The sequence below is a fragment of the Phoca vitulina genome, unplaced genomic scaffold, assembly GCF_004348235.1.
Source record: "Phoca vitulina isolate PV1807 unplaced genomic scaffold, GSC_HSeal_1.0 scaffold571, whole genome shotgun sequence".
Taxonomy (NCBI): domain Eukaryota; kingdom Metazoa; phylum Chordata; class Mammalia; order Carnivora; family Phocidae; genus Phoca; species Phoca vitulina.
The window spans coordinates 1-8,517 of NW_022590258.1; the positions used below are offsets into that span (position 1 = coordinate 1).

Genomic DNA, 8,517 nt, shown 5'->3' on the forward strand with positions numbered 1-8,517 from the left:
GATGTAATGTATGGGGATTAACATAACAATAAAAAAATTAAAAAAAATAAAAAAAAAATAAAATAAAATCACGATGAAAAACCACTGAATACCTACTAAAATAGCTTAAAAAAATAGCAATCAAGGGCTGCCAAAGAGATGAAATCACTGGAAATCCCATAAATTGCTGCTCAGAGTATAAAATGGCATGGTCATTTTGTAATTTAGCATCTCTCCTAAATTCAAAGATGCATGTATTATACAACCCAGCAATCCCATCCCTAGATATTTATGTATCTATAAAGCAACCTTTTTGTGAATGCTTATAGCAAATTTATTCATCATTTCGTAAAACTGGAAATAATACAGATGTCCATCAATTTGTAAATGGATAAATCATGATCTATCCATACAATAGAACGCTACTCAGCCAGGAAAAAAGAATAAGCCGCTGATAGACAAGAAACATGACTTGTACATCTGAAATTGACATAATGTTATGTGTCAACCATACGTCAATTAAAAACTAATTAATTAATCATTTTAAAAGTAGCAAATTAAAAAAAAAGAATCAGGTGAGTCTCAAACACATTATAATAGGCATTTCTAGTGAAAAAAGCCAGACATAAAAGACTGCCTACTGCATGATTCATTCTATGTAAAATTTTAGAAAAGGTGAAATTATAGCAACAGAAAACCAAACAGTGGTTGCTAATGACTAGGTCTGGGAGAGGGAATGGCTTTTAAGAGACACAAGGGAACTTTTAGGGGGTGATGTAAATGTTCTACTGTATGACTAAGGAGGTAAATGTATATTTGACTGTATTCATCTACCAAAACTCATTAAAGTAGGCTCTTGCATTCAACAAATTATAAATTTACTTCAATTTAAGGTAAATTATAGTTCACTAAAACTGATGTGTCATTTACAATTTACATAAAATGAAGACAAAGAACTTTTAGGAAATCTGTACACAATGACACCAAGTTGGGAAGAGAGAAAATGGTGCACAAAAGAGACAATTTGATAATGGGCAAGAAGGAGAAAGTTCTGGAGTCACACTGGCCTTCGTGGGTCAAGGCAAGTGTTCATCAGTATTGCATGCACTCCAGCCGGGGTTTCCAGGAGCCAGGTTGCCTGAATCACTTGAGGGACTCATAGAATCAGAATCTACAGACTCCAGGCCCTAGACTGGAGCTTTGGGAAGTTCACCAGGTGATTCTGTGGCACGGCCCAGAATCAGCTCTAACTGTGCAAAGGCTCATGCATGGGATGCTATCGACCCAAATCCACTTAGTGAAGTTTTCCTGACATGATCTGGTGCTAAAGCTGCTGGATGAAGACAACCAGCATTAAGTGGTTGGGAATTTCATGTGCATGGCAAGAAGGCTGTCGGACATGTCTGAGGATGTGGATGATGATTCTTGGTGAAGAATGGGGTCAGCCTACAGGAGGCCCATGCCACCTCCATGCTACCCTGTGATCCTCCAGCACATGGGTCCTCTTTGTGCAGAAAGGCCATCTCTAAACACAGTAGAAGTGTCAGAAAACTTATGTTTTCTTAGAGGGCGACTTACTGACATACCATTTGTTTTGTTTCTTCTTTTCCCTCAGTTGCAAGTAGATCTTTTCAAAGCAGAAGCTCCTGGATGTGTTCCTGAGTCTTGCAAGCAGGGTTGTTGGTAATGAGCCATCTGCTGGCTGTGTGAATGTCCACCCAGTCCTCCCGACAGGGGGGTTTGCCTGATGGGAGAACTTGCATAAAACACTTGGAAGTTAGAACAGCAAATATCATTCAGACACAAATAGTTGCTATTGGGAAAGTCATTTTCTGAAATGGATAGATCTCTTCAAAAGTATTTTTACCGACATAAAACCTCCATCCCCTTCCTTCACTGCTGCTCTTTTAGGTATGGCTAATCAGTGCATAGAAAAGTTGCAAGCAGAAGCCAAGTTTCTGATCACTTGTTAATAGCTGCTCAACCCTGGAACTAGTCCTACAGGAAACAGTGGCTCTTTAAAACACGCATATGTTAGCTGTGCCTGGGGCAAGGATCTCAATCCTTCCTGCCCGTTGGAACCATCTGGAAGCCCCATCCAGAGAGGTGCAAATTTCATTGCTCTGACATGAGACCAGGCATGAGAATCCTTTTTTTTTTTTTTTTTAAAGATACATGTTTTCTTATGTGCATCTGGGACTGAGGACCACTGGCCTAGAGATATGAGACAAGATGAGAAGTATTCATCAAGCTAACTTTATCGAGCACTTACTACGTGTCAGGCAGAATGGTTGAAGGTAGCGGGTTTCCCACAATGGAATTCTAAGACCTATGTTCTTTGGCTGGTACTACGATCAGACAAAAGACAAAGCCATTTTGAAACCCATCTGTGCACACACTTCTTCAGGAAGGAGCTGAACTCCTAGAGGTTCTATTTTATTCAAGCAAGGCTGTGGTGCTTGACACAACGTGCAGCAGCAAAGAGTAAATCTGCAAGCGACAGGGGAGGATCAGCGACAGGGAGAGACCTGAGCACAGAGATTGTACATTAACGAAATCTCTACAATTCCAGGATATTGACAAAGGTACATGCTGATAGCCAAAGAGCATGTAAGGATTTTAATACCGCATTTCCAGTTATGACTAGAGAAGCATAATTAGGTACTAAATTACAATGTTAATATTCATTTGAACACATAAGTACTTGTAGTGGTAGCATCAGGGCCCTGGGAGGGCAGCAGAGGAGTTGATTAAATGGACAGAGAGTTTCTTCGAACAAGTTTCATCCTGGGTTCTGTGAGGTCAGCTCCCAGTAAAGTCTTCAGGGGTCAAGACGTGGACTGTGAATGGTGGCTTTTCTCCTTTTGTAGCTGCGCTCAAGGGGTTCAGAACTAAGCAAGTAAATAGACAAGTCACTGCAAATTACGGTTCAGAACACACGCTAGAACAGAATGGGGAGAGAGCCCCCAGAGGGGAGCTTGCTGGGGAAGGCCACCCGGGACACAGACGCTCAGTGCGGGAGGAAGTGGTGGGCTCTACTCTGCACACAATTTTTCTAGCAAAAACAGAAGGAAAGGCTCTTGCTTAGGTCTCCTATTACTGGGGACTTATCTATTTATACCTCCATTTCATCCAAAAAGAGTCTGAGGTGGGGCTTACCTGTCATCTGCAAGAAAATTAAAGTCATTTCCTAAAAGGAGCAAAAGCAAATTGAAGTAATGAGAAGGAAGGGAGAGGGAGGAGGCTTAAGAGAGAACGAGAGAGAAATAAAACACACACACACACACATGCACGCACACGCACACACATGCATGCATGCAGCTACACATGTGAGTGCCTTTTGGAAGTCCAAATCTTAAATAGAGCATGGATCCCCCTTTTGCCCATCTCCCCGGGTCTCAGTTGTCTTCCTACAGAATTTCCCTGGGCTTTATACAAAAGGTAAGATTCCAGATTGAGCAATCCTAATTAGCTGGGGCCATCTCCAGCACGTAACAGAAGCAAATCTGTCACCAGCTGTGGAAAACAACAGTCCTCAGCTCCCCCAAACCCCAAAACACATAAGCTCAGCATTTTAACTGGCTGGGGTAAGAGCCATTATTTTCATTAATGGAGCTCATTTTTATTTTATTGGGCTTTTTTACTATCAGATTAAAAGCATGTTTTTATTGTAGTTTTTTCTAATGCAATCTTGGATGATGTGCTCAGAATGAATGGAATAGTTATTGTTTTAATTATTTTTTCATTTTGTGTTTTTATTTCGTTTGTTCCTTTTATTTACTACTCTTAAGTTTGCCGTAATAACACGGACGCAGGGTGCTCGGAGGCCTCCCGTCAGCACCCCGCGGCGGTTTGCCTCAGCTAAAGGCCAGGGAAGAGGAAAAGCACCAGCACAATGATGCTCTCAGAATCGAGGGGCAGCAAAGCCCTCCAGTCCAATCACAGTGACACAGGGCACATGGGCAAATCCAAGGGCATGGGCCCCTCAGGGCTGAGAGGAACAACACAAGACATCATTGCAGGTCACTTCTGTTCCTGTTCCTTTGCTAAAGCCACCCTGGTTCACTGGGTGAAGAAAAGGTTGGAAAGAGTCTCAAGGTAGAAAAGCCACAGGGCACGTTCCTCACTCCCAGCTACACATCACCGGTGCCCAGGTCCACAGAGGCTGCCTATAAGAACCCACAGGTATTAACATGCAGAGACACTCAGCTGTACCTGGACACCTGTTCCCTGCCCATGAAGAGGAGGGGACAAAAACAATGCCTTTCCCAGAGGTCCAGATGTCTCTGCAACCCTGTGGGCTTGGGCAGGACAGGATTTCTAGATTCCTCACTTAGCACTAGAAGCTGAGCATGTGAGTTTGCTGTCCAGAAAACTTGCTGAAAAAATATTGCACACATAGAAGCCCATACCTGTTGATGAAGAGCTCCTTTGGGCCACTCGTATGCCAATACTCTTGATCTCCCTGGATCTTACTGAAGAAAGTATCCGTCCCCTGCAGAGAAGCTGAGACCCGTGCTTGGGTTTGCCACGGCCCCATGCTCGCTCTCTGGCCTCACTCCTTCTTCTCTTGACTGATTCCCTTTGCCTGCCCAGCCCCCATTCTCAGGGTGGTCCCCAGAGTGTTCTCTAGGTTCCCAAACTGTTTGGCCTGTGAAGGTAAATCTAGCAAAGGTCCAAAGATCATGTTAGTACCCTCCTCAAAGGGCTTCCCATCACATTCACAATAAAATCCAAACTCCTTGCAGACCCCATGAAGTCACTATGATCTGACCCGTCCTGTCCTCTGGGCTCATCTGCCCTGTCTCTGCCCCACCGGCCTCACTCTGGCCAAACCAGTCAGCCCCGAAGGAACCCAGGCTGTCCCCTGCCTGGGGGCTCCCCCACACTTTTCATGACTCCGTTCCTAGAGGGGATTCCCAGAGAGGCCACCCTGCTCACCCTCTGCCTCCCCCTATCACTCTCTGTGTCCTCACCTGCCTTCACTTTCACTGTGACAAGTGTCACTGCTGAACTTACATCACTTATGCTCTTGCTGATTGCCTCTCCACCTGAGAATGAGCACAGTGAAGGGAACTGCTGTGTTGCTAGGCCCAGCATGGCAGCCCTGGGCACTTGGCAGGTAGTCAAGAAGTTTTTGGTAGCAGACACCTCAGACTCTTTTTACTGCTGTATCCCCAGCATAGAGAAAGTTTTGGCATATAGTAGATAGTCAATAAATGCTTGCTGCCTGGGGAGAAATGCATGAAAAAACACACGTCAATGCCCAGAAGAGCCTGATCAAGGACCTGTTCACTGCCACTTGCGTTCCAATGGATGAATCAGGAATTTCCAGAGTGAGAGTGAGCTCAGGACTCATCTGTCTCCTTCCAGCCCTCCTGAAACCAATAGAATACTGCCAAGACCACTTTATTTTGTGTCTAAACAAAGATAAGGTGGATAATGCTTTCGAAACCCACAAATGTTTACTTCTTAATGAATGTTGAATCACTAACTTTATTGCATCCTTTGCTTCATATATGTGCTGTTTCTCAAAACATATTCTATGGATAGATAAACAAAATGTGATACACAGAGAGAGAGAGAGAGAGAGAGAAATATTACTCAGCCATAAAAAAGAATGAGATCTTGCCATTTGCAACAACATGGATAGACCTAGAAGGGATTAAGCTAAGTGAAATAAGTCAGAGGGAGAATGACAAATACCATATGATTTCACTTAGATGTGAAATCTAAAAAAGCAAAGCAAATGAACAAAGGAAAAGCAGAAATAGACCATAAATAAGGAGAACAAACGGGTGGTTGCCAGAGGGTAACGGGGTGTGGGGATGGGCAAAATGAGCGAAGGGGAGTGGGAGATACGGGCTTCCAGGTATGGAATGAGTAAGTCAGGGGACAAAAGGCACAGCAGCACGGGGAACATAGTCAATGGTATTGTAACAGCATTGAGTGGTGACAGATGGTAGCCACCCTTGTGTTGAGTGCAGCTTCATGTATAGACTTGTCCAATCATCATACTGTACACCCCAGAACTAATGCAACATTGTGAGTCAACTGTACTCAAGTAAAAAATAAATAAAACAAAGACTGATCCATAGTGAAAGTAAGAAGATTCAGGTCTTATCCAAGGCTATGCCATTCAATTTTCAACTATTTTTTAGAAATAGAAAAATAAAATATCAAAGAAGTTATTTTCGGTTATGAATTAAATTATTGGGGTGGAAGGAATGAGAGGCAGAAAACCAACACAAGACCTTTCACTGCATCCCTTTTTTTTTTAATTTTTTTATTGTTATGTTAATCCCCATACATTACATCATTAGTTTTAGATATAGTGTTCCATGATTCATTGTTTGTGCATAACACCCAGTGCTCCATGCAGAACGTGCCCTCTTTAATACCCATCACCAGGCTAACCCATCCTCCCACCCCCTTCCCCTCTAGAACTCTCAGTTTGTTTTTCAGAGTCCATCGTCTCTCATGGTTCTTCTCCCCCTCCGATTTCCCCCCCTTCATTCTTCCCCTCCTGCTACATTCTTCTTCTTCTTTTTTTCTTTCTTAACATATATTGCATTATTTGTTTCAGAGGTACAGATCTGAGATTCAACAGTCTTGCACAATTCACAGCACTTACCAGAACACATACCCTCCCCAGTGTCCATCACCCAGTCACCCCATCCCTCCCACCCCAACCCCACTCCAGCAACCCTCAGTTTGTTTCCTGAGATTAAGAATTCCTCATATCAGTGAGGTCATATGATACATGTCTTTCTCTGTTTGACTTATTTCGCTCAGCATAATACCCTCCAGTTCCATCCACGTCGTTGCAAATGGCAAGATCTCATTCCTTTTGATGGCTGCATAATATTCCATTGTATATATATACCACTTCTTCTTTATCCATTCATCTGTTGATGGACATCTTGGCTCTTTCCACAGTTTGGCTATTGTGGACATTGCTGCTATAAACATCGGGGTGCACGTACCCTTTCGGGTCCCTACTTTTGTATCTTTGGGGTAAATACCCAGGAGTGCAATTGCTGGATCATATGGTAGCTCTATTTTCAACTTTTTGAGGAACCTCCATACTGTTTTCCAGAGTGGCTGCACCAGCTTGCATTCCCACCAACAGTGTAGGAAGGTAATGGGAAATCACTTCTATGATTAGTTTACAAAGAATTCCTAGCACTCTTTTGCACTTCCTCTGCTTGCTTGTTATGATGAAGTAAACTGCACTACAGAGAGGCCCATATGGCAATAAACTGAGGGTAGGCTTTTAGCAACAACCAAAGAGAAAGTGAAGCTCCATTTGCAAGAGGTTGCAAAGAACTGAATCTTCCCAACAACCATATCAGAGAGCTTGGACGTGGATCCTTCTCTGGTTGAGCCTTCAAAGAAAACCTCAGCCTCAGCTGTCATCTAAGAGTAGTCTTATGAGAAACTCTCATTTAGGGAACCCAGAAAAGCCATGACCAGATCTCACAAACATTGTGATATTATAAATGTTGTTGCCTTAATTCACTAAATTTTGGGATAATTTGTTACACAACAATAGATAACTCCCCACAGTTTTATTTGCTGTTAAAAATAATGCTGAGGGGGTGCCTGGGTGGCTCAATCAGTTAAACATCTGACTCTTGATTTTGGCTCAGGTCATGATCTTAGGGTGTGAGATCGAGCAGTGCATTGGGCTCCACACTGGGCATAGAGCCTGCTTAAGATTCGCTCTCTTCCTCTCCCTCTGCCCCTCCCAACCTCTTGCTCATGTGCAGGCTCTCTCTCTCTCTCTCAAAAATAAATAAATAAATAAATAAATAAATAAATAAATAAATAAAGCTGAAATAAATAGCCTTGGGCACATCTTCTTTATCTTCAGAACTGAATTTCCAGAAGTGGAGCTGAGTCTAAAGGTATGAGCGGTGCTCACTTTAGTAGTGTATCTAATAAAAACTTGAAATGATTCAGAGAAGATTAACATGGCCCCTGCATAAGGATGATATGCAAATTCATAAAGTGTTCCATAGTTTTTACAAAGCCCTAAAAGCAATTCAATGGAGGAAGGATAGTCTTCTCAACAAATGGTGCTGTAGTGATGGGACATCCATAAGTAAGAAAATGAACCTCAACCTGAACTTCATGTCTTGTACAAAAAATTAACTCAAAATGGTTGCTGGACTTCAATTAAAAACATGAAATTATAAAACCTTTAGGAAAAACAGAAAGAAAAACACTTTGGCATCTAGGACTATCAAAGAGTTCTTAGACTTGACACCAAAAGCACAGTCTAGAAAGAAAAAAAAAAGATCAATTAAACCTCATCAAAGCTAAAAATTTATCTTTTGTGAAAGTCTAAGTGAAGAAGATGAAAACAAGCAACATACTGGGAGGAGATATTTATAAATCACATGTCCCACAAAGGAATAGTATCTAGAATATATAAAGAACACTGAAAACTCAGTAGAAAAAAAAATCAAATTAGAAAATGGGCAAAAGGCACAAACAGACTTTTCAATGAAGATGATATGCAGATGGCAAACA

The 8,517-nt window shown here is 42.2% G+C and overlaps 1 non-coding gene across 1 annotated transcript; it reads left to right on the top strand.

Moving 5' to 3' along the window:
- Nucleotides 1-7,902: 7,902 nt before the first annotated feature.
- On the top strand, nt 7,903-8,007 carry LOC116629299. Its single transcript, XR_004298724.1, has one exon. It is a non-coding gene; the product is annotated as a U6 spliceosomal RNA (small nuclear RNA).
- Nucleotides 8,008-8,517: the final 510 nt, after the last annotated feature.